This window comes from Ambystoma mexicanum, chromosome 2p, assembly GCF_040938575.1.
Source record: "Ambystoma mexicanum isolate Mex_15411 chromosome 2p, UKY_AmexF1_1, whole genome shotgun sequence".
NCBI lineage: Eukaryota > Metazoa > Chordata > Amphibia > Caudata > Ambystomatidae > Ambystoma > Ambystoma mexicanum.
This window is the reverse complement of record NC_090923.1, coordinates 682,970,522-682,988,619: the sequence shown is the minus strand read 5'-3', so window position 1 is coordinate 682,988,619 and position 18,098 is coordinate 682,970,522.

The following is an 18,098-nucleotide window of genomic DNA, read 5'->3' as shown; positions in this document are numbered from 1 at the left end:
CAGTCCTTCCTGTGGCATTGTATATTTTTCGGGGCAGCTAGGATAAAGTAAGCATGATAAGTGTTAATACATGGTTAGATTGATATTTTGGTGCTGCCCAGTCTAGGAATGTCTTAGTCTGGCATCAAATTTTTTTCTGTGCATCATAAAGGCTACAGAAAACATGATAAGTGTTATTATGTGTCTGGCCTACAGTGTACAGTCAGTTTTGACATGCTTTGTTATGGTAATGTTATGGAGGGCCCAACAAGTCCCAAATATTCCAGTTGAACTGTAGTCAATCTGAACCAGACTCAATAACAAAATAGACAAAGTGCACAGCAAAACCCAGCTTTATTATCATTCAAACAAAGCAGGTATAGCATGCAAACATTACAATCTTGTGTGTCTCAGAGAGTAAATACAAAATAGTTGTTTATGTACACCACCTGTGTCAGCAATGACATAATAACATATTCACAGTTACAAAAAACCTACAGCGATCAGAGATCATCGATTGGTTAATAGGTATGTCTATATATAGATCTTTTGAGGGTTAAACATTTGATTGTGTTAGATATATCTGATGGCTCCACCTGAGACCACCGTTATTTTGATAAAGTAAAAATACATAATCTCTATGTTTCAGGGTTGGTTGGAATATGATTCAATGGGCGGCACAACACTACATATTTTGATAGTTTGGCATCTTCCTACCCAACCTTGGACATTTGTAAGTCGTCAAGATATGAGCCAGACACGATCTAGGGGGAGAGAAGCCCATGGACTGTCTTTGTTCATTTAAAGAAAAGACCATCCCTCATCCTCATGCCATTAGACAGGGCACTCCCTTTCTACTTGACCATGGAGAGTGGCATATGTCTGCCTGTATTTTTAGGGAGTCTTGCAGGTGTCCTGTCTCATGCTGTCTCCTAATTAATAGCCAATGTTCTCCAACTATAAGACATGTGATGGAGGACCAAGATTGCAATGGAATTAGCTCCAATTTATTGGGATTTCAGCTCATATTAACATGTGTGTTGTGTTTTCTGCTTCCAACAGGGACACTCTCTAGTTATTCTTCATGGAGATTACTGGCTTGCTATTTTACTGCACCTGGTTAACAAATAATGGTTGTATTCTTATAACCATTTAATTAATCTGGGAGTATCTTGCTTGCCTCTTGGGAATTGCTATCTTGTGCCTTCGTTCTGCCATTCCCATCCTCCATATCTAATTCTAACCTTGGCACTAATTGCCAGTTACCATCTGAAGTCTGCACAGCTCTGTATGTCTGTGGATTCTGCTTTTTGAGTTCTCTGTAATTCTTTAGGCCTTTGACTATTTAAAAGCATGCTGCGGCTTCCATTTTTAAGAAGATGGCTATGCAATTACATTGCATTTCGTATGCCAGTGAGCCATACTCACCAGAGACATATTTACAATTAGGCCAATTAGGCCCCGGCCTAGGGGCAGCAGATTTCAACATCATCAGCTTTTTACAGCAGAGTATTTTCAATGTGGTAATTTTTTGAAATCTAAAGCCATTTTTGTTTCTCAGAGTCTGGGGATCCACGATGCAAGAATGATTTCAAGCAGTTTGCAGTCATTCCATTCTGTCCGTTTATTTTTATTTTGCTGGCCAAACTTGTATATGTGCCTCATATTTAGAAAACTGTATTGTTAGGGTGACCTTTGTGTAAAGATTAAGAAAAAGAAAATGCATACCAAACCCAGCATGCATTATTCAGTCATTGAACTCCGGCAGACATGGATGACAGTGAGGGGGTTAATGGTGCTGGTGATTGTTCCTGTGGGGAAAGAGGAGGAGAGAAGCAGCCCTGCAGCTGACGTAGCCAGACCCCACCCTCCTGCTTTCCCACATTTTCCTGCAGTCAAAAAGGCCCTGGTAGCCCCCGCAAGAGTGAGCCCTCTGTGGTTAAGGGTGTGGGTGATAGTGCCCACAGGTGGGAGGTGAAGAAAGAAGCAGTCCGACAGCCGATGTTGCAGGCCCTGTACATTAATGCACTTTCCTGCATTTTCCTGCAGTCAAAAGGCCTTGTTATCCCCTGTGAGGGTGTAGCCTGTGGGGGTGAAGAATGCGGGTGATACTTGCTGCAGGGGGAGAGGAGGAGAGAAGCAGCCCTGTAGCCGACATCAGCAGGCCCCGCCCACCTGCTTTCCCGCAATATTTGGCAGTCAAAAAACCCTGGTATCCCTCACGAGGGTGAAGCCTGTGGGGGTTAAGGGTGCGGGTGATTGTTCCCGCAGTTTGATCATTACCCACAGCTGTCAAGGGGTTCCGTACTGTATGTGGAACGAGTCTACCAACTGGCAGCAAGAGGAGCGAGAGGATGGGGAGCCCCTGTCTGCCAATGAATTACCATTTGATCCCTATTCATTCGATTAGGTGAGATTGGCGGTAGGGTTTTCCATTATATTCCATGTTATTGCAAGACTCTAATACCCACGCCCCTGCACATCTGGAATCATTTCATCCAACTTAATTTAAGACTTTTGCATTGCTTGATATTGGTTTTTGTTTTTAATGTTTCAGCCAGTCCTATTGCTGCGTACTTTCAATAACTAGTGATCCTGCCTGCAGTGTTTTTACCCGTGCATCCTTATAAAACCATGCCTTCACTCTTGCCCAAACGAATGTCTCTTACCATCAAGAAGAGAATGCCTGCAGTTCCCTCATTATTTACGATTTCCGGTGCGGCCAACCCTAGGTCAACCAATACCTGGCAACTCTCACCCACTGCATTGCCACTTTCTGCTCAGATTTCCAGTGCTACGCTGATGACACTCAACTCATTTTCAGGCTGCCCTCTGCCACCTCCTCTCCCTCTCTCCTCTCTGATTGTCTAACTGCCATTCAAGATTGGTGTGCCGCCAATGATCTTTATCTGAATGGCAGCAATACGGAGATCCTCCTCATCGGCACACCTTCACCATCCTTTTCCCTCACTCTCTGGCCGGCCCCCCTTGGCCCTCCTCCTAACCCCACCTGCGAGGCTAAGAACCTCGGGGTCATTGACTCCATCCTTTCCTTCTCTGCCCACATCTCTGGGGTCTCTAAAAAGTCAAATTTCCTTCTGCACCTCCTGAGAGGTACTCTGCCTTTCCTCTCCTTCCCCCAGAAGCTCATGGTATCCCAAGCTCTGGTTCTCTCTAGCTTGGACTATTGTAACAGCCTCTTTCTAAATCTACCAGCCTCTACTCTCCGCCCTCTGCAACTAATCCAGAACAGGACTGCGAGACTTGTCCTTGGCCTCAAGCCCTGGGATCGTATCTCTCCAGCTCTGAAATCTCTCCACTGGCTCCCAGTCAATGCAAGGATTAAATTCAAAACCCTCTGCATTGTCCACAAGGCTTTCTGGGGTCTGGGTCCAAAATACCTTCAGCTATCTCTCCGCAAATACCTTCCGTCTCGAGCTCTTCGCTCCTCTACCTCCAACTCACTCAGGGTCAGTCATTTTTCTAAGAAACAAGCTGGGGGTAGATCTCTGTCTTCGGCTGGGGCCTCCCTCTGGAACAGCCACCCTGCCACTCTAAAACTTGAGGTGAACCATCTCCGGTTCCGGAAGCACCTCAAGACCTTTCTCTTTCTTCTGCCTTCGCTCCCCCTATCCCCTGCTGACCTGTTCTCTCTTGGCACCGAGCACCTGGCCACCCTCTGTCCTCCGGGCCCAGGTACCTGCTCACCCTGCCACCCTCCCACACTGCCTCCAGGCCACCCCTTGCACTGAGGTCTGTATCTGTACCCAAACAGCCCCCTTTTCTCCCTGCACTTATCAGACCTACCCTGTCTGCTGCCCTAAACCTAGCACTTGCAAATTGCTGGCTGCACTACCACTGTTTCTTGCCTTTATTATTTATTTATTGTTATTTATCTGTTTCTCCTCTGCTTTGCACTTTTCACTTCTCCCCCCTTCCATGCACTTTTCCCCTCCCCCTCTCCCATGTACTTGCACGTTCTCAATGTCACTGGGCCTAGTAAGATCACTGTTTTCTTCTCTCCTGTTCCCGTCCCTTGCCTTGTTGCGCTCTGAAACACTTGTGTACGAGTGCGATAGAAATAAAATATCAATATCAATATCAAAGTGGCTGGGGCACAGCCTCCTCCAAGCCGTGGAGGGAATATCAGTGAGGCCTCTCTGACCTCACCTTTATCCCTTGTTGCTCCCCTCCAGGCTAAACAGTTACTGGGTTACCTGTATCTAAGCTCACAGAGGGCACAGCTGCTGGCCTCACTCCTATGGCAAGGCTCGTCTGCCCTGCCTGCTTTACATAGTTGCAGTCTGGCAGGACGGTGTCCCCTGCATACGTGGTCGGCAGGCCACAGGGGGAGGCCTAGAGCCCTTGATCTGCCAACTGATGCACGAGGCTCCTCTCACTCCCTTAGAGGGTCCTCCTGTATGCCTGCCTCCAGCCCCAAGCGGGCAATCTTGCTCAACACTCAACACCCAGTGCGCTGCCGGCACCCATCTCCCAGCCAGCAGCCACACAGTTCCGGAGTAATGTGTCCACTCATGTCCTCCCTCGCGAGGGGTCCATGATCCTGCCCCAGCCTCAGCACTGGGGTGGAGGGAGAAAAGCACTTCCTCAGAGCATCCGTCCCCAGTGGACCGCTTCAGAGGAAAGCATTTTTGCTTTCAATCGCTCCGGCAACCCGATTGAACTCGGCCAGTATCAGGCCAATCATCTTGGTTTTTTGGGCTATATGCACCCCAGGGGGTCACTGATCTGCCTATATAGGCGAATCTTCACTGGGGGGCACAAGTGGGGGCACACATATGTTCCCGTGGCCTGGGTAACAGAGAAACGCTCAAGCAGCCTCCGTCCACGCCCCCTGGTGGCCGATCGGCAGTGATTTTTAAGGCCTTGCAACATGTTCCCCATTATAATGCAACTTACTGGGGTTTCTGTTTCCGCCCTATGAAGCCAATGCGATTCCTGGAATCTATGGTGTGTGGCTAATAATGCCTCTGTGTTCATTGCTAGACTTCTTAGGTTTACCATTGCTTGTCATGCATGGTAGGTCTTCCCCCAATCCCCGGGACTGTCCATTGGTTCTAAAAACATTACATTCTTCTGCTTTGAACATCTCGAGTCAGTGGACAATAGGCTGCTGTCTTTTAAATCTGTATTACTTGTTGTGATAACGTCTGCTCATGCTACTGTGGAATTAGGTGCCCTACTTTGTATGGAAACGTTAAAACGTGAAGCCATGATTTTCAGACCTGACTGCATGTTACATCTAGGGGTCTTTTCATGCTTTCACCATTTAAACTACACTAAACACTGGTCTTCCACTCTTTTCTCTCGTCTGAGTAGGAGAGACTAATTCCCCCACTTGAGGTTCGAAAGGCAGTCCTCTTCTATCGCTAGAGGACAGCAGATATTTTTAAAATATTTGGGAATCCGCATGTGATCTTTAGTCCATATGGCCAGGATTGGGAGTTCAACTCAGCTTGCCTAAATAAATGATTAGAGATAATATTTCTTTGACCTACTCAAGAAACACATGTGTCTTCCTTTCTCCCTCTGTCCAGGGCTGATCATCTATGTCTATGGCAGTCTCAACGATGGAATTTCAAGGAGTAGCCTTACCGAACATTTGCAGGGCTGACACCAGTCATGTTGCTACCATTTGCACCTAAATGGCTAAAAGAATGTAGGTTTGAGAGACAGGCGTGGGATTCAGTGAGAGAATTATGTGTTTCAGAGATAAGTTATTTAGCTCTGGGATGAGGAAGAAGGCCATTGGGAGTAATGTACCAAATATGCATGGTAATTTTAGTTAATTCTAAGGAATGTAAGGTAAGTGATATTTCAAAGCACCTTTCTGCCAATAATGTTGCCCTTGCTGTGCATGGCTATGTAAAAAAAGAAGGGTGGAAGGGACTATAAGTGGGACAAAGGGAGAGAGAGATGCAAAAAATGATTGTGCATCTGCAACTCCAGCCTCCCTCCACGGCTACTGGTTGTCGCGCCAACAGGTTCTCCAGAAGTATCCTCATCACCATCAGCAGTCCATTCAGGCCCCAAGGGCCACCTCAACCCTGCCTCCAAGACGCCCAGTAGGTAGGCACACACCCATTTGTAAGGGCCCTCACACCTCCCGTCCTTCCACCAAAGTAGCTGGGGCACAGCCTTCTCCAAGCCATGGAGGGCATATCAGTGAGGCCTCTCTGACCTCACCTTTATCCCCTCTTACTCCTCTCCAGTCTACACAGTTACTGGGGTGCCTGTATCTAAGCCCACAGGGGGCGTAAACTATTGGCCTCACTCCTATGGGAAGGCTTCTCTGCTCTGCGTGCCTCACATCAGTTGCACTCCGGCAGGATGGTGTTCCCTGCACACGTGGTCGCCAGGCCACAGGGAGGGAGCTAGAGCCCTTGATTCACCAACTGGTGCGAGAGGCATCTCTCACTCCCATAGAGGGCTCTCCTGTATGCCAGCCCCTGGCCCCAAGCGGGCAATCTTGTTGGGTGCCATCTCAGCACCGAGTGCTGTGCCGGCACCCGGCTTCCAGCTGACAGCCACACGGGTACCGGAATGGTGTCTCCACTTGTGTCCTCCCTCATGGGGGGGTGCACTATGCTCCCTCCCCCAGCCTCTGCACTGGGTGGAGGGAAGAGAGTCCAGGGCACAGCAGGCCTCCGAGCACCACCTCAGAGCGTCCATCAGCGGCGGACCACTTCAGAGGAAAGCACTTTTGCTTTCACTCACTCCGGTAACACACTGGAAATTGGACCGTACCAGACCATTCTTCTCAGTTTTTGGGCTAGATCTGCCCCAGTGGGTCTGTTAAGGATTTCAATCTGGCAATACACCCTAGTCTCACCTAACATGTAATGCACAGATGAAATACTTATTTATTGTGTCTTTAGGTTCAATATTCGGAGTGATATACCACTCATATCACACCCTTCTCAAAATGCCCCCCAGGTCACACTGGACTAGGAATCAGGCTTTTTGGTAAAGGTAAATATTTATTAATATATTTAAAATTCAAATCAAGCACAACTTTTAATATCAATACATGGGGCAGCAATCACCAATGTGGTGACAAAACAATTCAGAAAGTAAGTAAAGAAATCGAATTCACATATAGCAATACAGAATAGAAAACATAGGAAAAAGAACAGTTTTGGCTTGTGAAATGATAGCGCTTAGTTCAAAGTTTCCCCCTGCAAAATTCTTAATGCACAAATGAACAATTCTACACAGATGTAAGTAAGCAGCAGGTATTCAGGAATGTAAGAACAGAATACAGTGTTTGAATATAATCTTACCTCCCCAAACAAGAGAGAAAAGCGTTTTGGGAAATGTACACTTTTTAATATGACAGTTGAACATGGCTTAGAAAAACAATGAAAAGTGTGCAAAATGCTTAAATTGATGTAAATTCCTATGAGAACAATACTAAACAGATTCTAACGAACATGAGCTACAAGATGAGCAACAGAACACACTTAAGATCAGAATGGAAGTTAAGAAACACTTTGAATGGGAAAAGACACGTGTAAAAGTTTTGCAAAAATGCGAATTCGCGCCTTAATTTCACTATGCATTTTTTTATAAAAACAGGTCAAATACACTGTTTTTAGTCATGGATGTAGCTACAGGTCTTAACTTTAACTGAGCGTTGAAATAAATATGGTAATTCATAGAATTAAGCGCACAAGTGGCGCACGCGACTGGCGCACAGTGTGCGCGTGCGATAGTCTGCACCAGCCACACGTGCCAAAATCCATTTCGGCGCACAGCGTATTCATGGATTTTAGCCACCAAAAGCAGCCGCAGCGCAGAGTGGCGCAGCGACCCTGCAGCAGCGCCAGTAACGCCCCCAAGAACGCCTCTCACGCAAGGAAAAGCCATCAAAATCCCCAATCCAGCGCAAAGGGCTGCGCTAACCCTGGACAGGTATACAGGGCCACCACACAGCACACGGCAAGCGGGGAACGTGTATTACTGGGGTTCGCGGGAAGTTTCACCCGCGATTTCAGCAGGGTACGTGTATTCCTGGGGTGCGGGGAAGTGTAACACGCGATTTCAGCAGGGTACGTGTATTTCTGGGGTGCGGGGAAGTTTAACACGCGATTTCAGCAGGGTACATGTATTTCTGGGGTGCGCTGGAAGTTCCACACGCGATTTCAGAAAGGTACGTGTATTTCTGGGGTGCGGGCAAGTTTAACACACAATTTCAGCAGGGTACGTGTATTCCGGGGGTGCGGGGAAGTTTAACGCGTGATTTCAGCAGGGTACGTGTATTTCGGGGTGCGGGGAAGTTTAACACGCAATTTCAGCAGGGTACGTGTATTACTGAGGTGCGGGCAAGTTTAACACGCGATTTCAGCAGTGTATGTGTAATACTGGGGTGTGGGGAAGTTTAACACGTGATTTCAGCAGGGTACGTGTATTCCTAGGGTGCGGGGAAGTTTAACACGCGATTTCAGCAGGGTACGTGTATTTCTGGGGTGCGGGGAAGTTTAACACGCGATTTCAGCAGGGTATGTGTATTTCTGGGGTGCGCGGGAAGCTCCACACGCAATTTCAGCAGGGTACGTGTATTACTGGGGTGCGGGCAAGTTTAACATGCGATTTCAGCAGGGTACTGTATTACTGGGGTGCGGAGAAGTTTAACACGCAATTTCAGCAGGGTACGTGTATTCCTGGGGTGCGGGGAAGTTTAACACGCAATTTCAGCAGGGTAGGTGTATTTCTGGGGTGCGCGGGAAGTTCCACACGCGATTTCAGCAGGGTATGTGTATTTCTGGGGTTCAGGGAAGTTCAACACGCGATTTCAGCAGGGTACGTGTATTACTGGGGTGCGGAGGAACTTCCACACGCGATAGGCCCTGTGCGAGAGGGGTACGTGTATTTCGGGGGTGCAGGGGATTCCAACACGTGAATTGTCAGAGTAGGTCCTCCCAGGTGTTCCCTCTACACCTTCAACAGCCCCTGCAGGCAGACTACAGCACAGGGGACTACCCTGCACCCCTGGGCATGTCCCGCAGGCAGCCCATCCACCATGGGCATGCCCCTCAGCCAAGCCACATGTCACCTTGCACTAGTGATCACCAACGCATTACCCCCTTGCACCCCCACCCCTCAGCTGTGCAGGGAACCTGCCTGCAGGCCACCACTCATGTCACCAACCACCCCCACTCCCCAGCAGTCAGGGGCACCTGCCTGCAGGCCCCCACTCATGTCCCCTTGCACCCCCACCCCCCAGCAGTGTGGGGCACCTGCCATCAGGCCCCCACTCATGTTCCCCTCCGCCCCCACCCCCCAGCAGTGCAGGGCACCTGCCAGCAGGCCCCTACTCATGTCCCCTTGCACACCCACCCCCCAGCAGTGTGGGGCACCTGCCAACAGGCCCCCACTCATGTCCCCTTGCACCCCCAGCACTGAGGGGCACCTGCCAGGAGGCCCCACTCATGTCCCCTTGCACCCCCACCCCCAGCACTGAGGGGCACCTGCCAGCAGGCCCCCACTCATGTCCCCTTGCACACCCACCCCCCAGAAGTGCGGGGCACCTGTCAGCAGGCACCCACTCATGTCCCACTAATGTCCCCTTGCACCCCCACCCCCCAGCAGTGCGGGGCACCTGCCAACAGGCCCCACTCATGTCCCCTGCACTCCCACCCCCCAGCAGTGCAGGGCACCTGCCAGCAGGCCCTTACACATGTCCCCCAGCCAACACGTCATCACCATCTAGATCCCTGGACCTTATGGCCAGCCTCCACATGCCAAAGACCCACCCAAGTATTGCATCCACCCACATAGAAATGCCAATTACATGACACAACCCCAATGGCAAGTATGTAAATGAAGACATGTCCCTCGCACACACACAATGGGTGCAAGTGAATCTCAAAACCCATATCATGACATGCATGAAACCAATGAGATAATACCACATCAAAATTAAAAGAAAAAAATGTATTAAAAGCAACATGAATGGAATTAAAATCCAACAAACGACAATGGAAATTAAAAAAGAAAATCTGCATGTCTGTAAAATAATGAAAAACAACAAATCATAATCCAAAGGAAAGGTGTCCAAAGTCACAGTTCCAAAAATGAAATCCAAGGGAAAAACAAAAGTGAAAACCAATGCTCCATGGGGAAATCCAAACAAAAAAGTAGAATCCAACAGTCAACTATATACAGATGAACAATCCAGGGTCCATGAGCCCAACTGAAGAAATGAAACCTATCAAAAACTCCTACCTAATAAAAGAACTATATACAAAAATGTGGTCCATTATCCAAAAGGTCCAAAATAAAGAAAAAACCAAAGGAAACCTAACACTATCCAACTATTTACAAGGGCAGCGGGCAAGTCCAACGGCTCACATGTTGATGTCCCGGGCCAGGGCATCATCGAACTCCTGCTCAATGTCCCGGAGGCGGTCCTCTTCCATGGCCCCTAGGGTTCGCAGGGACGATGACATCTGGATCTCCAGGTCCCTGCGAATGGCCTTGAGGCACTCGGCCCGCCTCAGGGCCCTACGCATGGAGTTCTCCGCCCTGACCATTGTGAGCCGTGCCTCTTCCGCCCGCTGCAGCTCCACATCTATCACATGGCCCTACGGCTGCCACACGGAAGACACTTCCCGTCCAGGGTCCTCCTGCCCTCCGGCCGATGCCTGCCCCTCCGATGATGAAGGCCCCGAGCCATCATGGCTCCCACCTTGTTGCTGCTGCTGCTGTGCCGCTGCCTGTGCCCAGGCTCCTGCTGCCTGCACATCCTCCTCCAGCTGGGGTGCAGTTTTTGAGGTGGCCACCCCTGCTGGACGTCCGACCCCTGACTGTGGCAGGGATCTGTTGTCCAACAGCCTGGCCGCAGGGTCAGAGGCAGCTCCACAGGGAACCCAGCTGATACATGGGTGGGAAGATGGCATGGAGGACGACTGGGGCATAGGGGGTTCAGTTGAGGAGGGGGTCGGAACAAGGTCCAGGAAATGGAGGAATCCGGCCCTGATGAGCTGTCCCAGTGGGTCACCATGGACAACGAGCCATGCGAGAAGATGTGTAGTCTCCTCATGAAAAGACTGCAGGTCACCTTGCATGGAACGTTGACGCAACGCCACCCCACCCAGGACAGGCTCAACCCGGTGCCGGATAGCCACATCTGCAGGGAGAGGAAGGCCAGTTGGTGTAAGCCAATCCCCTCCCTGAGAACGGGTCTGGACATAGGCATCCCTGCTTGTGCAAGATGATGCAGTGACAGGATCAGGGACAAGATTGCACACAGGCACATCAGCGGTGGCCTGTGCTGTCTCCTGTCCCTGGTCCTGCACTGCACCACTAGCACCAGTGGAATCCCCATCTCCAGACCCCATCTCTGTCCCTTGCACAGCCACCTCCTCCACCAAACCCCCCACCAACTTGGATGACTCCATGCCATCTTCCTGCGTTGGGCCCTGTGGGGTCTCAGCTGCCCCTTCTGCTGCCGAGGAGTCCAACTCCGACCTCCGCCTCTTGGACCTCCCCTCGGCAACTGCGGCCTGGGACGCGGCACCGGACTCCTCACTCCCCGACGAGATGATAACCTGGGAGGGGAGCCGGGCCTTGCATCTCCGGCTGGCGGTGCTATCCCTGCCGCTGTGCTCCACAGCACCTTCTCCGCCCTCTTCATCAGTTGACGCTGCAGACAGGGAGAAATAAAACACAGGCATCAGGGCACTGTACAATGGACTCATACACACATGACAGTTGTACACGAGTGGCGTTGTCAAACTTCAGACATGGCATCACAATCCCCAACACACATGTCATTTCGACTCACACACATGAGCTATTCCACAGCCATATCGCAACAGCCAGCACCATCCATACACATACAACAGCATGAGCAGCCAAAGGTGAGCCAGACATCACATGAAACACAGGGAGTGCACTACACATGCACACACGCCACCACACTTACATGCATGTGTACACCTCCGCCAACTGTCGCAGTGTTGAGATCGGCATCCATGTCACATCTGCCAATCAGTCTTCCACATATCAGTGTCACATGCATCCATGTTGCATCACTGTTGCACCCTTGTCAAATACACACACATGCAAATGTACACGGTGCAGATACATGCAGCTGGAACCAACATCCATGTTTGAAACCATGCCAACTGACATACACAGTAATCCAAACATGTGTGCTCACACATATGCATTTGGCTTGCATGCTTACCCACACATACACCATCCATGTGTCTCACACATGAAAGGACTTGCATGTGTCAGCCTCACAGCCCTGTACATACACATCCATACATGGCCCTAGAAAACCACATGTACAACCTGCACACAACTGGCACACCACCACACGCACAGCTTCCAATAAGTATGCATGTACACTTACCGCTCAACTCCAGACGGGTCTGCCTCTCAAGGACCTGGACGTGGAGCGCTGGGCATATGCGTTCCAGGACCCTCATCTGATGTTCCGACAGGTGGCCCCGGCACCCCTTAGCTTCCGCTGCCTTCAAGAGGCACCGGGCCTTGTTGAGGGTCCTGGACCTGAAGTCCTCCCAGAGCTTCTTGACATGTTGGAAGTCGCGGACTGCCACCCCCTCCGCGTTGATGGCAGTCACGATGTCCATCCAGATCCGAGTCCGTCCTTCCTTGTTGGCGCATCTTGTTCCGAAGAGGGCATCATACTGCCCCAGGACTTGCTCCACCAGGACACCAACTTCGGTGGCTGCGGGTTGCCAGTGGTGCCAGATGGAGTAGTGCCTGACATGGCAATCCCAGAGGCAGGTGTGGGTGGGCAACTGGGTCCTGGGGCTGGGCTGTGGAGCGATGGTATCCCAGTCGGGAGTCTTCAGTTCCAGCAGGGTTGGTCACAGCAACTGCACCCCTGGCTGATGTGCAGTCAGCAAATAGCAGGGCACGTGGGCAGCAGGCAGTCAGGCAGCAGCAGATGGCAGGTGGGAGCGTGCTCGGGGCTCTGGGGGGCCAGTGATTCGGCCTTTTGGGCAGGAGCGTGGTCTTCCGAATGATTTCGCGTGGCCAGCTTGATACGGAGTGATTTGGCACGTGAAAAATGTGCACGTCAGCATGTGATTCGAGGAAAGGCCCCTAGCGCGTAAGCGCGTCAGCACTCTTACACACTTTCATTGGACCAAAGGCCCTTCAAGCATAAGCGCCTCTGTGACGTGACGTGCATGGGCGTACGTGCGCGTGAAAAAACTGCACATCCGCGTGTGAATGCGTGTAATCCGAGGAAAGGGCCCACGCGCGTAAGTGACGTGACGCACGCGGGCGTTTCCCTCAGCATGGGTTAAAGGTGAGCGGGGGCAGCAGTTCGCTGTACGTGCCTTTCGTGGAGACCGACGTGTGTTGCTGCTTCCTGTTGTTTTGCGCGCCATCACAACTTCACAGCTATCAAGGACGTATCTCTTCTTTTGGCGGGGGTATTGGCTACGCATGTTTTTCTGCATTGCGCTAGTCCGACGGTGAGTCGCACACGCTATTTTTCCCACTGCGGGTGCCCCTGTGTATCGCACCCATTTTCGAGGTCATAGTAGCCTGCGTGTCCCACACGTATGCGTTATTCGTGTTACTGGGTGCCACCGCGTACTGCGGGAGGTTGATTCCACGCATGTAGGCTGCAGGGTTGCGTGCACGGTTTTACTGCAGTTTTGGGGTGCCTGAGCATTGCGTGACTCTTCACTACATCACCTGGGTCACATACAGCCTTGCAGGTGCAGGGGGGCTGTTAACATCTTGCTTCCCACCGCCTTCACCCCAATTGCCCAGGTCAATTGTGGTGTACACCTCCCATTGGCATTACTCCATCTGTGCCGGCACTACTACATCTGTGACATGGTTGGGAGGCCAGCAAAGGTGAGGGGCGCCTCAGCTGGGCGTACTCCTCGTGGCGGGCGTGGTTGGGGATGTGGCCGTGGTGACCAGGGAGAAGGGGGACTCCAGGTTGCCCAGGGCGGCCACAGAGGGGGAAGAGACAGGGGTGCACCACTTGAGCACAATGTTGTGCCATGTGTCGGTGCAGTCATACCACCACCCCATGTGGTTCCGGGAGATGCAGCTTCTGCATCTGGCACTGGTGCCCATGTGACCTGGCAGTCCGTTCCATCGACTGCCGCGGGCCCAAGGGTAGTGGTAGCTGCAGGTGCAGCTGTGGACACCGCCACCCAGGCTCAGGGTCTGCCAGTGCAGGCTGCGTTGGCACTTGAGGAGCCCTTGGAAGATTTCCGACAGGCCAGGAGGGAAACCGTAGGGGCATGCAGGGCTGCTCTATCCAAGACACGTGTCCATGGGGCAGTTATGTCATCTGCTGCCCCGAACAGCCAGGTGTTGGCAAGTGCAGGGGCAGATGCACCCAACAACACCCCGGTTGTGAGTCTGCCAACCAGGACCGTTGCGGTCAATGACCCTGCCACAGTGGATGTTGCTGCGCAGGGTCCATTAGAGGGCACCCAGCTGCCACTGACACAAGTCAGGCCTTTGGTCGTCCTTCCACCTGCCACTCCCTTGGCTCAATCCACCGAACCCACTGGCCATACTGGACATGGCGGCATTAGCCAGCCAGGGTCTGCGCCACAGTCCAAGAGGAGGAAGGTTGCACCTGCAGCACAGGCTGGGACTCCATACACAGGCACAACCTCCTGCACTTCAAGGAATAAGCCTTTCTGCAAGCAGGAACTGGACTTCCTCGTGGACTACATGCGGGGCCACAGCCGTGACATGCTAGTGGGTGCCAATAGTCAGACTACGGCTGCCCACCGTGACACCCACTGGAAGCAAGTTGCGGAACATGTCAGTTCATTCGGCCATGAGGTGCGCACTGCGCAAGAGTGCAAAAAGCGTTGGAATGACCTCAAACGCAGCGCTAAGGCTAAGCGTTCCTCAAATTACAAGTTGACTCTGGTGACTGGCGGTGGGCCTGCACCAGAGGAGGAAGAGCTCACTCCGCATGAGTCACTCGTTGCGGAGTTCATACCATCTGAATTGGTCAAAGGAGTGGGAGAGATGCTGGACTTTGATGCCCAGTCCAGTGAGTGTTGATGCGTGTTTGCTGAGGACGTGTGTGTTTTACTTGTGGGATGTGTTGTGCATGATTGCCACTACATGTGACGTGTACATGGTTCTGATGTGCAAGTAATGCAATGCTTCCGTGATGCATGTCTGCTCTGCTGGTTGGTGGACATGTGGAGCAGACGGGGACTGTCCGCATCACCACTATTGCACCCTACTCACATGCTGGTTACCAGTATACCCCTCCGGTCCATGTTCCAGCTCACTGGCCCTTCTGCATGTGACGTGGGGTGACCTTCCTCTCAGCCCAGGCACAATGTAATAGCATGACTGACATGCATGTGTCTTCTGCCTGCATACGGGTACTCCATGTAGGCATGCTCACCTTGCCCCTCCTCTGCCACTCTGCACCCCAGTTCCACCTTTGCACTGGTCGGCTTCAATCTTGCCATTGGGTACTTTCCTGTTCATGCGTCCTGTGTAGATGCTAACTTCCAGCGTACAATCTGCCAGACATATAATGTGTGGTACAGCCTTAGTACTTGATGCAGGGTATCTCACTTGTACTGTGCATAGGTCAGATGCCCCGCAGGGACATGAGTGCCCATTCGTGCTCCATGTGCATTGCATGCATGCCCCTAAGTGTCCTTGACTGGATGATCACTGCAATACAAGTCCTGGGTGACATACATTGCATGGCATCTCATCAGCCTTCCCATGTCAACTGTGCTCAGTACTGCGTTGCACACATGTTTAGGGTCTGACAATCTGTGTGGGTCACAGGCCTCAGCCTGTTTAATGGCCAATGACTCTGTCCGACTGTTGTAGTGTCTTCTTCACACGTCGGCGCCCTCCAGAGTTTTCATCATGTGTCCTGCTTACTGTCCCATCATCATTTGCAGTGTTGTCACTTGAATCACATTAAGCTGTTGATGCCAGTCAACACTGCCTGTCAATACACAGGTCTATGGTCAGCCTTTTGATACCATGCTAGGTATCCCTGCTTTTGCACTTGGGTGGAGGAGTGCTTTGTTTGTAGATATGCTACCCATTGAATGCACACTGCACGTGATGCCCGAATTTGACCTTGCACTGCCTTCACATTTCCTGACACACACCATGAAGTCCTTGTACATGTAGGTAGTGAGTGACATACACATTTGCTGCACTGCATAGACCCACTTCTATGCAAACTGCCACCTTTCAACAGGTCTGATCACAGAAGCAATTCAAAGTTGACCCAGCATGCATGCCAGGTTCTATTTTGTGTGTCACATGTCTGCCTGATATGTTTGTTGTTGGTGTGTGTGTGTTTGCTGTGTGCTTCTGACATGTGTAATGACCTTTTTTCTCTATATTTTTCAGATGATGAAGAAATGGAGCCGGAGGATGGTGTTGTCATGCCAGACACAGGGTTGTTACCACTACATCAACCCGGCACATGTGGGGGTTGTGGGGTGGTAGGCCATGAAAACCCCCAAGTGCTACAGGCCATCTTGTCTCTGGTTGCCTATGAGTCCAGCCCTGATGACGACTCTGACGTCCATGTCGAGTTGGATGAGCATCAAGTCCATGTGTCAGGGGTGAGTGATTCTGATGTGGACACTCCTCTGTCCGCAACACCTGCACTGAGGTGTCAGACAGTCTTGGTACCTCCACCTATGGTGGATTGGGACGCAAGGTCACCCTCCACACCAGTCATTGGTGTGCCTGGGACATCACATCGGCGGGGGCATGTAGTCGTGCAGCCGCGGCGGTGCCAACACAGCGAAGACACCCGGTCCTTGGGTCCCGCAGGGGTCAAGCCCAGCAACCCGGTCACCGCGTGAAACCACAGTATACTGAGCAGGAGCAAGACATGACTGCCAATTCAGAACGGCAGGGGGCAGCAATGGAGAACATCGCTGAGAGCATGGAGCGTGTGGCCCGATCTGTGCTCCCCCTTCTAGGCAGGTGCTTCTCAAGCAGCAGGCAGCACGGTCCATGGCCCGCTCGCTCAGGCTGGGCATGGTGGCCTCAGACAGGGCACACCAGGCTCAAATGTCGTCTCTGCGTCAAGCAATTGCTGCTCACGCAGAGGCGCACATGGAGGCCCTGAGGGAGGAGTATGCTTCCTTCAAATCCACTCTGGGTGTCTTTCTGATGTCCCAGAGGCAGCGGGCAGAGGAGAGGTTCGCACAGCTTGAGCGTACCATCTCGGCTGAGCTACAGGCTTGCCGGGAGGTGCAGTGGTTATCCAGTCAGGCCTTGCAGGAGGAACTCCGTGTTACACGTGCTACCTGGCAAGAGGAAGCACGTGTATCACGTGAGGTTCTGCATGCAGACCTACGTCACATCGCCACACAGAACCAGGCTCACCCGTCCGGCAGACTTGATGCCGTCGAGGAGCAAGCTGCGGCTAGGCGTGGCCAGGCTACTGTGCCATGTCCTCCTTTCCAGGATGAGCCAGACTCGGATGACCATCTATCTCCCACATAGGTCGGTCTCTGCAGGCGTTGAGCCCATGGAGGGTTTTTTTTTGGCTCAGCATTGTCACATGTGGGTGTTGAGCAGCACCCTGTACCTCCCCCCTCCTGGGTGCCTCCTCCCCTGGGTCGTATGTGGCCATTTTTTATTTTTATTTTAGTTTAGTTATTAAGTTTCTGTTTGATAGTTAGTTTAATTAGGTAATGTAGTTTTTTCATAGTTAGTGTAATTAGTTAATATAGTTTAAAATTGCTTGTCTATTGTGCTTTCATGTGACGGTGCAGTGCTTTGTGGCTTTTGAAAGCATCCACTGTCTGTTCCAGCTGGGCCCTTCAGGCTTGCCTTGTGTATGTGTTTGCTGCTTGGGGTCTTTGACTCACATATGCCACTCCTGCTTCCCTTATCCATGGGCTCGCAAGGATGTTTCGGTGTAACAGCCTATTACACAGGGGCTTTGGACTGTCATATCTGTGGCATGTCTGGTGCTGTGTAACTTGTGTTAACACCCCTAGTGGGGATGATTCTGGTGTTATTGACCACTGTTCTGCTTTTGCTAGATGGGGTGTTTCATGATTAATGTGTACATTCATTGCTATGCATTGTGTAGTATGTTTCTTAACTTTACTGTA